Raw genomic sequence first — 14,209 nt, 5'->3', positions numbered from 1 at the left:
AAGTCCCGAGAAAAGAGCCTTTTGGCTCGGAAACGCTGCTCGAGTGAAGCCCGGTTTTACGAAAATTCCGCTGTAAGTGAGCTATGTCTAGCCTATCTTTTGTATAGCTTATGTTTTAATATAGTAACGTTATTAGGGAGTTATAATGAGTATTTAGGATATTATTATGATGAAGTGTTGTCCAAGTACTGAGTCATCACCTTATCCGGTGAGTGCATAGTTACTTTCATCTTACACATAGATATGAAGTATTTTATATAAATTACGTGCTATGTGTGCATATTATCTGAGTACTTGTTGTCAACGCTAAATGAACGATTGTATACATGTTTTAAATGATTTAAAATGTATACGTATTTTATATCTACAATAATGTTGGGGTAAACATGGGTAGATATAATAGATGGAATATGAGTTGAATGATGAGTTGAGAGGTGTTATAGACCACGAGGTGAAGGTGAGAGGTGGACGATGTGAGAAGCCTTTTTTCCCAAATGATGGCCCCATCATTCAGCAGAGTATGGATGACAACCACAGACTATTCTAGACAGTTCAGTGGAACACTAGCAGGCTCGCAACCTGTGGGTGTTGTGAACGATGTGTTCACCCGGTGTACTCTAAACCCTGGTGATCATGCAGACTTGATGCCTAAACTTTGGTGATCATGCAGACTTGATGCCTAAACCTTGGTGACCATGCAGAGTTGGTGCCTAAACCTTGGTGATCATGCAGACTTGATGCCTAAACCCTGACGACTATGCAGACTTAGTGCCCATTGTGTATACCGTGGCAACGATGGATTTCTTGCTGATTCCTTAGGATAATCCTTAGGAATGAATGAACGAGAAATAGCTGATTCTTAGGGTAGATCCTTAAGAGTAAAGAAGATAATGGGGGTGGGTAATTGGGTTGATTGTTTGATTATTAAACATATATTATATTATTGTGGGTTGAAAACCCTATGTACTCACCAGGTTTCCCAACCTGACCCGCTCAGTTTATTTGTATTACAGGTGTCGATATGAAGTGACATTACACTGATAGATTTAAAGAGATGTAGATCACCAGTGTAAATAAATGTAAGTTCTGTTTATGCTTACGTTTCTGTATTAATGATGACATCCCAAATGTTTTAAAATGAATAAAATACGTTTCTTCGAAAATGTTTTAATAACGTATTTATCGTGTTTTTCTGGGAAGAAATTCCGCAGCATTTTTATTAAAAGAAGTACTCTGATTTTTATAAAGCATAAAGAAAATCAGTATTTTCTGGCCGTGAAAATGGGGATGTCACATATATCAATTGGAACGACCTAGCGATCATTTTTAATTGAATATGGTTATAATTCCTGATTTCTTGCCTAATGTAAATGAAATTCAAATATCTTTGTTGATTTATTGGGATTTTATAATTCTAATTCGTGAATGTATTTACGTTAGAGTGAATGAGTTGGAAACCAAAATTAGGACTGAAAAGTCATCTGATGAGGATATGTGATAATGATGACATCATTAAAATTGATCTAAGGGTGTAAAATTATTAAGAAAACCAATGAATGGACAATATTGTTGAAGGTGATGTAATAAGGTTTCTCTTTTACTATATATAAAGATTAATTTGAAATGTTGTTTTAATCAATTTCAATTATTTATTTTCTTCTCTAATAGATATTTTGTTTTCCAGTGTTATTAGGAAATTTGAACTTCTATATTATTATTATTATTATTATTATTATTATTATTATAATTGACAAACGATCATCCAATCAAGATGGCATGTCATATTATTTAAACTCGAATAAAATATGATACACTTACTGATTCAAGTTTAATTACAGCTACTAAGAATATGATAATCAAGTCCGATTTAACCCTTTTGTGGGTTTAAAATTTAGAGAAATCAATGTAAAATACATAAATAATGATTCAATTATTTCAAATTTTAAAATTCTACCATCCAAAAATAACACAAGTTTGATAAAAATCACTATCTCACACGAGTTGTTCAAAAAGTAAAAATTATTAAAACCCAAGAATTCTGAAAAGAAAAAAAAAATCGAAGCTCTTAAAATTTTAACAAATGTTTTTTTTAGTTAACGGTTTGGTAAAAATCACTATCTCACATACTTCTTATGTCATTCATAACTCTTAATGTATGACTAGTATGGGCCTCTAAATGGGGGCTTTGCAAACTTATTACTTTGAAAATGAGTTGTTTTCCCCATATTTAACACGTTTCCATTTATCCATACAAGCTAGTTACTTGATGTCTTGATTTATTTCATTTTTTTTAAAACACCCGATATACTGAAACACCCCGAAGCTAAAAGGCGGGCAAACGATTAAGGGTTAAAGTGAATTTTCTGAAATCGAGATTATTCGGAGTCAGCATTCCAAACAACGAATTACATCATATGTCATCCATTATCGGCTGTTGTGAAAGAAACTTCTCATTCAACCATCTCGTTGTGTCTGTCGGTGCCAACATGGCTCTTAAAAAATATTGGAAACCGATTGTAGATAAATTCAAATCCAAACTATTTGTTTGGAAGGCAAGCCCACTATCATTTGGAGGCAAATTAACATTGACAAAATTCGTTTTTAGCAGTCTTCCCACACACTTCTTATTTTTATTAAAAGCATCACAGTGAGTTCTTAACACTCTCGAAAAAATCAGACGTCATTTCCTATGGGATGGAGATATCCAGAAATCAAAAATCCATTGGGTGGATTGGCAAAAAGTTATAGCATGCAAAAAGACGGTAGATTTGGTTTAGGATCTCTAAAAGCTCATAACATAGCGCTTCTAACAAAATGGTGGTGAAGGTTGTACAATCATGCCGATTGCTTGTGGAAAAAGGTAATCATGAGTATCCACAACTTAAGAAGGAAATCAGTTTCATATATTGCTCGTAAATCATCAAATGGAGTATGGTGTCACATTTATAAAGCGATAATAATCTTGAATCCATTTGAATGCTTCGGATTAATCCTAGACTTTGCAGTGAACATACTTTTCTTGAAAGACATTTGGTGTGGAAACACCACTTTCCAATCTCGTTTCCCTACCCTATATAATATTGGAGCAAAAAAATGGTGTTTGATTGAAGAAAGATTTTTTCCAATCGATTCACATGGCGATGGAATTAAGATCCATGAAACGATGAGCTTCGTGCAGAACTCCTGCAGATGTATTTGGCTATTGGTAATATGGAGATACCTTCGTCGTATAATCTTGGCTTTCGGTTTACAATAAATCTAGTTGGCAGATACACGGTTGACTCCATGAGAAGCTTAATATATTCCAAAACAAATTCATATAAAGGACAGGTGATATGTTGGCCCATATCAGTCCCTTTACAAGTTTGTTGTTTCATGTGGCGAGCCTTGTTAAATAGAATATCGGTGGCTGATAATTTGGCGGTTAGAGGAATCAAGGTGAAAAATCCTGGCTATTCATTATGTGATAATGAACCTGAGACAACACAACATCTATTTCGAACTGTAAATTCACAAAAAAGGTGCAAGATTGTATCTTTAAATGGTGTGGTTTGCAATCAATACAATTCGACAACATACTCAAACTCATAGACTTTGCAACCTCTTGGGGTAATTGTCCTCGTAAAAGGGCGACTCTCAACTCCATTTTCTTCTGTCTCATTTAGTTTGTTTGGTTGGCGAGAAATGATGTGATATTTAAAAAAATGTGGGTATCTCCAACTAAAACGAAAGACTTGGTAATAGCTTTATCTTACTCGTGGGTTAAACACATGAGTTATTCTAGCTGTGGTAACCGGGCTCAATGGAGTAACTCTCCTTTTGATCATTTATAATTATATATTTTCATTTATTTTCTTCTCTTTAGTTGTACTGTGCCCTTGCTTGTTAGCTTCTTGCTTCAGGTTTGGTGTTTTTTAATGATATTTTCCATTTCCAAAAAAAAATAACACACAAATTTTCAAGAGAATGGGGGAGATTATCCATTCATCCTAATTACAATTGACTCCTTTACTCCTACATTTAACCCATAGGAAAACTAAGGACTTAATGCTATCAGCCGCTTATTCAGGTGTGGTGAACCTCCCTTGAAATAATCTATCATTCTTGACTTTCCATAAATTCCATAATAGCCCATAACATATAGCGTTGAATCTCTCCCTTTCTTTTACACTTCGACCCTATGAGGCGTAAAAAATAATTAGTTCCTCCCCCTTATGAACTCTAATTTGGTTTATCCAACACCTGTAACGCACCGATTCTCAGGTATGGATTTAAGTCAGAATATCTTTGGTTTTAAGTCCTACTCGACGAGTTAAGGGTGCCCTACTCGTCGAGTTGCAGCGAGGTGGGATCGCACATTTAGTGACCTACTCGCCGAGTCCATAAAGGGAATCGACGAGTAGGAGCTGGCAGATGAAACCCTAAATCCTGGGGTTCTGCACTCTATTTAAGGAGGCATAAGCCTCATTTGGCCTCCTTGTAGTCCTTGGGAGCTCATAGAAACCCTAACCCGCGTGTTGTGTCATTCTTGAGCATAGTAAGTTTGGAAGGAAGATTTTGTGGGAGAAAGAACTTGGAGAACAAGAGGATAGGAGCAAGGAAGGGGTGGAAATCTGAAATCTACGTCAGTTAGAATCCATTGAAGGTATCAAGTCGACATCTTTATTTCCTTTCCTTCTAGACCTCATGTGGTGGAGATCTAGGGTTTTTATGGTTTGAATAAGGGGATATTTCAAGACATGAGCTAAATCTGAAGTTGTAACTTCAGATCTAGACCTTTCCCAAGTTCTACAGTCATAAATTTCCTATCTTGGTCATGGTTGAGGCCCCCGTTGTGCATGAAACCCCATTAAATGCTTAGATTAGGCATTAAGAACCTTTTTAGCCATGCATGCACGTAAAGTTTGTAACTTTACGTAGAAGGCATGCCCTGGAAGCTTGGATCTATAATTTGGAGCCATTACATGGCTTAAATGAGTCTGTATGGCTTAAGGATTGAAGGAACTCGGCGAGTCGCAAGGTCGACTCGGCAAGTCACATGAAGATAACTAAGAATTTGACGAGTTGGATGAACAACTCGGCGAGTCCGATAAAGATTGCCATGAGACTCGACGAGTTAAAGAACAAACCGGTGAGTCAGATGAGTTTTCTCCAGGATATGTATGCGTGTGTATCCGTTGAGTTGCTAGGAGGAAACTCGACAGGTGGCCTTAAAGTTTGATTGCAAATCGAAGGAACTCGACGATATGTGATAATGATGACATCATTAAAATTGATCTAAGGGTGTAAAATTATTAAGAAAACCAATGAATGAACAATATTGTTGAAGGTGATGTAATAAGGTTTCTCTTTTACTATATATAAAGATTAATTTGAAATGTTGTTTTAATCAATTTCAATTAGTTATTTTCTTCTCTAATAGATATTTTGTTTTCTAGTGTTATTAGGAAATTTGAACTTCTATATTATTATTATTATTATTATTATTATTATTATTATTATAATTGACAAACGATCATCCAATCAAGATGGCATGTCATATTATTTAAACTCGAATAAAATATGATACACTTACTGATTCAAGTTTAATTACAGCTACTAAGAATATGATAATCAAGTCCGATTTAACCGTTTTGTGGGTTTAAAATTTAGAGAAATCAATGTAAAATACATAAATAATGATTCAATTATTTCAAATTTTAAAATTCTACCATTCAAAAATAACACAAGTTTGATAAAAATCACTATCTCACATGAGTTGTTCAAAAAGTAAAAATTATTAAAACCCAAGAATTCTGAAAAGAAAAAAAAATCGAAGCTCTTAAAATTTTAAAAAAGGTTTTTTTTTAGTTAACGGTTTGGTAAAAATCACTATCTCACATACTTCTTATGTCATTCATAACTCTTAATGTATGACTAGTATGGGCCTCTAAATGGGGGCTTTGCAAACTTATTACTTTGAAAATGAGTTGTTTTCCCCATATTTAACATGTTTCCATTTATCCATACAAGCTAGTTACTTGATGTCTTGATTTATTTCATTTTTTTTAAAACACCCGATATACTGAAACACCCCGAAGCTAAAAGGCGGGCAAACGATTAAGGGTTAAAGTGAATTTTCTGAAATCGAGATTATTCGGAGTCAGCATTCCAAACAACGAATTACATCATATGTCATCCATTATCAGCTGTTTTGAAAGAAACTTCTCCTTCAACCATCTCGTTGTGTCTGTCGGTGCCAACATGGCTCTTAAAAAATATTGGAAACCGATTGTAGATAAATTCAAATCCAAACTATCTATTTGGAAGGCAAGCCCACTATCATTTGGAGGCAAATTAACATTGACAAAATTCATTTTTAGCAGTCTTCCCACACACTTCTTATTTTTATTAAAAGCATCACAATGAGTTCTTGACACTCTCGAAAAAATCAGACGTCATTTCCTATGGGATGGAGATATCCAGAAATCAAAAATCCATTGGGTGGATTGGCAAAAAGTTATAGCATGCAAAAAGACGGTAGATTTGGTTTAGGATCTCTAAAAGCTCATAACATAGCGCTTCTAACAAAATGGTGGTGAAGGTTGTACAATCATGCCGATTGCTTGTGGAAAAAGGTAATCATGAGTATCCACAACTTAAGAAGGAAACCAGTTTCATATATTGCTCGTAAATCATCAAATGGAGTATGGTGTCACATTTATAAAGCGATAATAATCTTGAATCCATTTGAATGCTTCGGATTAATCCTAGACTTTGCAGTGAACATACTTTTCTTGAAAGACATTTGGTGTGGAAACACCACTTTCCAATCTCGTTTCCCCACCCTATATAATCTTGGAGAAAAAAAATGGTGTTTGATTGAAGAAAGATTTTTTCCAATCGATTCACATGGCGGTGGAATTAAGATCCACGAAACGATGAGGCTCGTGCAGAACTCCTGCAGATGTATTTGGCTATTGGTAATATGGAGATACCTTCGTCGTATAATCTTGGCTTTCGGTTTACAATAAATCTAGTTGGCAGATACACGGTTGACTCCATGAGAAGCTTAATATATTCCAAAACAAATTCATATAAAGGACAGGTGATATGTTGGCCCATATCAGTCCCTTTACAAGTCTGTTGTTTCATGTGGCGAGCCTTGTTAAATAGAATACCGGTGGCTGATAATTTGGCGGTTAGAGGAATCAAGGTGAAAAATCCTAGCTATTCATTATGTGATAATGAACCTGAGACAACACAATATCTATTTCGAACTGTAAATTCACAAAAAAAGGTGCAAGATTGTATCTTTAAATGGTGTGGTTTGCAATCAATACAATTTGACAACATACTCAAACTCATAGACTTTGCAACCTCTTGGGGTAATTGTCCTCGTAAAAGGGCGACTCTCAACTCCATTTTCTTCTGTCTCATTTAGTTTGTTTGGTTGGCGAGAAATGATGTGATATTTAAAAAAATGTGGGTATCTCCAACTAAAACGAAAGACTTGGTAATAGCTTTATCTTACTCGTGGGTTAAACACATGAGTTATTCTAGCTGTGGTAACCGGGCTCAATGGAGTAACTCTCCTTTTGATCATTTATAATTATATATTTTCATTTATTTTCTTCTCTTTAGTTGTACTGTGCCCTTGCTTGTTAGCTTCTTGCTTCAGGTTTGGTGTTTTTTAATGATATTTTCCGTTTCCAAAAAAAAAAATAACACACAAATTTTCAAGAGAATGGGGGAGATTATCCATTCATCCTAATTACAATTGACTCCTTTACTCCTACATTTAACCCATAGGAAAACTAAGGACTTAATGCCATCAGCCGCTTATTCAGGTGTGGTGAACCTCCCTTGAAATAATCTATCATTCTTGACTTTCCATAAATTCCATAATAGCCCATAACATACAACGTTGAATCTCTCCCTTTCTTTTACACTTCGACCCTATGAGGCATAAAAAATAATTAGTTCCTCCCCCTTATGAACTCCAATCTGGTTTATCCAACACTTGTAACGCACTGATTCTCAGGTATGGATTTAAGTCAGAATATCTTTGGTTTTAAGTCCTACTCGACGAGTTAAGGGTGCCCTACTCGTCGAGTAGTAGCGAGGTGGGATCGCACATTTAGTGACCTACTCGCCGAGTCCATAAAGGGAATCGATGAGTAGGAGCTGGCAGATGAAACCCTAAATCCTGGGGTTCTACACTCTATTTAAGGAGGCATAAGCCTCATTTGGCCTCCTTGTAGTCCTTTGGAGCTCATAGAAACCCTAACCCGCATGTTGTGTCATTCTTGAGCATAGTAAGTTTGGAAGGAAGATTTTGTGGGAGAAAGAACTTGGAGAACAAGAGGATAGGAGCAAGGAAGGAGTGGAAATCTGAAATCTACCTCAGTTAGCATCCATTGAAGGTATCAAGTCGACATCTTTATTTCCTTTCCTTCTAGACCTCATGTGGTGGAGATCTAGGGTTTTTATGGTTTGAATAAGGGGATATTTCAAGACATGAGCTAAATCTGAAGTTGTAACTTCAGATCTGGACCTTTCCCAAGTTCTACAGTCATAAAGTTCCTGTCTTGGGCGTGGTTGAGGCCCCCGTTGTGCATGAAACCCCATTAAATGCTTAGATTTGGCATTAAGAACCTTTTTAGCCATGCATGCACGTAAAGTTTGCAACTTTACGTGAAAGGCATGCCCTGGAAGCTTGGATCTATAATTTGGAGCCATTGCATGGCTTAAATGAGTCTGTATGGCTTAAGGATTGAAGGAACTCGGCGAGTCACAAGGTCGACTCGGCAAGTCACATGAAGATGGCTGAGAATTTGTCGAGTTGGATGAACAACTCGGCGAGTCCGATAAAGATTGCCATGAGACTCGACGAGTTAAAGAACAAACCGGTGAGTCAGATGAGTTTTCTCCAGGATATGTATGCGTGTGTATCCGTTGAGTTGCTAGGAGGAAACTCGATGGGTGGCCTTAAAGTTTGATTGGAAATTGAAGGAACTCAACGAGTCACTTCGTTGACTCGGAGAGTTCGAAGGTGCTTCAAGGAACACGGCGAGTAGTCGAGGGTACTCAACGAGTTGAGGTCAACATGGACTGTTGACCTTGACTGAGGACTTTGACTTTGACTAGGGGTTAACTAGTTGGTTTGTGGAATACTTTGTGAGGATGAGGACTTATGAATATATTCGTACTATGGTAATAGGTGGTGGAGTTCTTGGCAAGTGATAGGAGAGTTGGGATTTATTTACCAAGTTGACATCTACGAGGTGAGTTATCCTCACTATACTAAGCGGTCTAAGGCACCAAGGTCGGCCCATTGGATATGTTATCCTAGTAGTGTTATATGTCGAGAATGAGTTAGTATTGCAAGCTAGTCGTTATGACAGTTAGGTAGATCTGTAGGACTACCTGTGATGTTATATGATTATTTCATGCTCAGTAGTTATGTTATATGTTATATGTTATGTGGGGTGGGTTGAGGTTGTACCACTCCGTGTGGTGACCAACAAACCCTAGAGTATTCCAAACATGAGCTGAGGGATAGGTTAGGCATTCCATACTCATGCTGAGGACTCCTGAGCATTCTAGATATGAGGCTAGGGACCGGTAGGCATTCCAGACTCATACTGAGGGCTCGGTGGCAATCCAAATGTGAGCTAAGGGCTCGGTAGGCATTCCAGACTCACATTGTGGGCACAGGGGTATTTCAGTCTGTAAAGCTGTGGACCCGTTACGTGTTGTTCTGTTTCAGTTGTTATGATATGATATTGCTGACATGGTTATGTTGACTGTATGTGTATTGGTATTTTGGGGGTAACTCCCTAGGCTTTCAGGCTTACAGTTTCAGTTTATTGTTTCAGGTACATCATGGGACCGCAGCAAGGCAAAGGCATCATCGTACAACTCCTCCTGTTATGTCTATGATTCTGGGAAAGACTCTGACAATTAATATTTTGAAAATAAAGTTGTAATGTTTTAATGAACTTGACATGTTATAAAAAGTTTAAATTGGTTTTAAATTTTGGATGTTACAGCACCGGTTTAGGATTTTTTTTTCTCGCACCAGACATGCATGGGGACAATCAATTAACATATGATTTGCACATTCGTTACCATAAATACAGGAACCATACAAATTTGATTCCAATAGAATACCTCGGTGTATGAAAGCAACCACAAATGGGATATGACATGCCAAAGGCACCAAGGCCACCCATTGTATTGTATGATTCAAACAGAATACCCTGTTTTAGATTTTTGTCTGTTTATGAGGTTAGTCTTCTTACCACCTTAAGTAGGCCAAAGGCACCAAGGCCGACCCATTGTATTGTATGAGTAAAAAATGTATGTTGTCATATGATTTTGTTTGATGTGATTGTATGATTTATGTATCGAGCTAATTTGGGCTCGAAGTTATGATGGACTCGGGGTTGATATGGATCTGACACAATTGCTTGCTGTTATTTTAGGTTGATACGGACCTGACATAACTACGTTCTGTTATATTATATGTATGTTGTATGTGGTATTTTGGGCAGCTCACTAAGCTTGTGCTTACAATTTGTTTGTGGTTTCAGGTACATCCGATACATAAGGGAAGGTCCCGACCTGATCTCGTTGCATGCACCCGTGTGACGTATTTTCCTTATGATACTAATGTGTAGTTTAATAATAAATCTTATTTGACATACTTTGGTTGGTTCCTTATGAATACTTGATGGTTTTTTGATTAAAATAAAAATGAAAAATTTATCACTATTTTGGGACGTTACAAGATGGTATCAGAGCCTTGGTTTGAGGGATTCGGGCACACTCTCGAGTATGTCTGAACTCAAACTGATGAATTGGTATTTTTTTTTAAAATAAGTTTGTAAAAAGATTTTTCTAAAGTGAATAAGTTTCTGAAAATATTTTTTTAACGAAAACGGGGGTGTGATGTGTGCAATCAGTCGAGCTCAAGTAGTGATTCCTAAATTACCTATACCTATGTATTATGAGTAGTATGTCTGATATGAGAATTACATGCTAGATTGGGGATAAGGATACCTTTAGGGATCATATGATAGAATTGTCTAATTTGCTTGATGATATGCATTACTTGGAATTGATATTGACTCAGTTATTTGTTAAGTGTATGAGTTCTAAATTGTACATGAGTAGGATTGTATAGTCTTATATTGATCGGTTTCTCCTTATTTCCTGTTCCTTGTTTGGTTGTGGACATAGGGTAGAATCACTATTTGACTGTCCATGTGATCCTATTTTGTGTAGAACTTGCATGCATAAGGCAACCAATAATGTTTATTGAGATTCTTGGTATTGAGAGTTGTAACATCCAAAAAATACAGTCCAAAATTTTCTTTTTAAACTCATTTAAGAAAATCATAATTCAACAACATCATAATAAAAATCATGGGTTATGTATCTCAAATCATCATAATAAATACTATATGAAAATCATGTCTCAAAATATTAGAGTCTAAACATCCTAAGCTAAATGAATGGTGTGTGTTATGCAGTCATCTCGAGCTCTTCCCCTTGCTACTGGAAATACGTGAAACCAAGACTGAAAACTGTAAGCATGAAGCTTAGTGAGTCTCCCCAAGTTACCACATTCCATACATATAATCACATAATCACATACATTAGGCCTAGCCCGCTACATCGGGCCCCGCCCGGCATCGGATGAATCTGGCATCAGGCCCCGCCTGCATTGAGCCCCGCTCGGTATACACATCTGTTTCTACTAGGCCCCGCCTATCTCTGGGCCCCGCCTGCTATACGTATACAAACAATAACATATAATCATGCTAGTACATAACAATCAAACACACACTATAACTACTAGTCTCAAGTCCCCGCCTATCTTGGGCCCTACCCCTACTCTGCTAATAATGAGATACGGAACCCTGTCCATACTCAGCTAGTGATGAGATACGGAACCCCGCCCACACTCACCTCCCTACCAAGCAGATACAAGTATCACAAAGACAAAAAGTATAGTTGATTATGTGTTCCTTCATCGGGTACCACCCGACATCGAATCGTAGTTTGGAAACATACATATAAACCATCCTCGGTTCTCGCTCGGCATCGGATCGAAATCCTAAAACATATAAGCTACATCGCGCTATCCCTGTCATTGAATCTAATCTGGCATACACTAACATATATAAATAGGCCGACATTGGTGCCTTCGACCTGTTCCTACTGGAGAAAGCTCACCTTATAAGCTGACTACAAAATCCCCACGAATAAACCTCTCGCTGCTACCTAGCAGATCCCTGAACTGCTGATCTCTTGACTTTGCGAGCTATCATTTCTAACATAATGCTTAGTCATGAACTGATAATCCTTATTAGGGTAAAATGACCATTTTACCCATGGTCAAAGTCAAAGTCAATGCTTGGCCAAAGTCAAAGTCAACAACTCGAGTTGACTCAACTCACTGAGTTGCTCCATTAACTTGTCGAGTTCTATTAATTAGAACCCTGAAATCGCGATCCAACTCATCGAGCCACCCCCTAACTCGCCGAGTTCCTTGGCTACTCATAGTCACGATTTGGCGAATCAACTCGTCGAGTCCTTTCATAGACTTGTCGAGTTCTACCTTAAACTGGATCGGGACATCACGACTCAACTCGTCGAGTTCCTCCATGGAATGGATGAGTCCCATAGTCTATTTGGCCATCTTAACAAATTAAGCCCTTACTCTCCAGATCAAGACTCCACACATCTTCTACACACAGAAAATGCCTTCTCAAGGGTGAAGTTTCCAACTTTACTCGCTACTAGTCCTTCTTAATGGGTTTATCTAAAATCCTAGTTCTTTAGGACATAGATCTTTGTCTAAAAAGCCATAATACTCCAAGCTAAAGCATGCTAACAGAGATCTAGGCCTTAACACATCATTTAAACACATAAAGCTCCTAACTTACCTTCCATGCATGGCCTTTTGGGGATTAAAAGGCCATAACAACACCTTAAAGCTTGCATGGGGGGTCCATGGCCATAAAGTTTTCACCTTTATGCCATGAGACCCTTCTAGATCCCAAATCTGAAAGGTAAATCACTAAGGATATCCGTTTCCAAAGGACTAAGCTTGTTGGACCAAAAACCCTCATAAAGTCAAATAAGGAGATCTAAGAGACTACTAGACATGTTAGAGGCTTGATTACCAGAAAAGGATGAGGATGGGATGTTGCTTTTAGATCTACAATCTTCTCTTGAAATACTCTAGCTTCTTCTTCTTCTACAAGCTTCAAATCACACAAGGTTCACTTAAAAATGGATCACGAGCATTGAGGTTTCGTGGATTTGGGCTTGGACACTGGAGGCTGGAAATGAGGCCATAAGTTGGGGATTAAGATGCTTAAATAAGGTGGAAAAAACCCTGAATCTAGGGTTTCCCAAAACCATACCAACTCGTCGAGTTGGTCCTCCCCAACTCGTCGAGTATGTTTCTCAACCCGCGTCCTAAAAACTTATTTCTACTCGTCGAGTTGTCCCCCCATAGACTCGACGGGTAGACCTTCAATTTGAATAATATATTTCCTTAATTAGACTTCTGGTTTCCGGGTGTTACAATTCTCCCCCACTTAAACTGGACTTCGTCCTCAAATTCCGCTACTATCACCTACCCTATAAACATCTCACCCGACACACCCGCAACTCATCTCCTACTTATCCTGGACCACTGGGGTTTCGCACCGCCACCGACGCTCGCCATCTTAGAAGTACTACTATGATCCTGTGCAATCAATGGCCTTCTCAAGGCAACTGAATCCAACCATCGAAACCTTCTAAACCTGATGAAAGATCATCCTTACTGTCATACAGAGAACTACTTCTGCCTTCTAAGATCTGAAATCTATAATGGCCTATCTCCCTGACGGACCGTCTATGCTCCAAAAACTACCATGCCAAAACCTCATCGAATAACTATTCAAGAATAAAAGTTCTCACCCTGATTTTCTAGATGCTACCATCAGAAACACAATCCCTATCCATAACCAACTATAGAATACTTATACTTGACAGGAGGCTCAGATAATCCTTCGAGTAGGAGATCCATCCCTAAAATGGTTAGACTCAGATGATATCTAAGCAACAGGGTCAAATCAATTACCCTAAAATTATCCAATCCAACTCTAAGTGTCTTCGCTTTTCTGATTTGCAAGCTACTCCACACACTAGAACCCTCATAATC

This window comes from Lactuca saligna, chromosome 1, assembly GCF_052625555.1.
Source record: "Lactuca saligna cultivar CGN05327 chromosome 1, ASM5262555v1, whole genome shotgun sequence".
NCBI classification, from domain to species: Eukaryota; Viridiplantae; Streptophyta; class Magnoliopsida; order Asterales; family Asteraceae; genus Lactuca; species Lactuca saligna.
The sequence above is the reverse complement of the archived record's forward strand: the minus strand, read 5'-3'. Positions refer to the sequence as shown.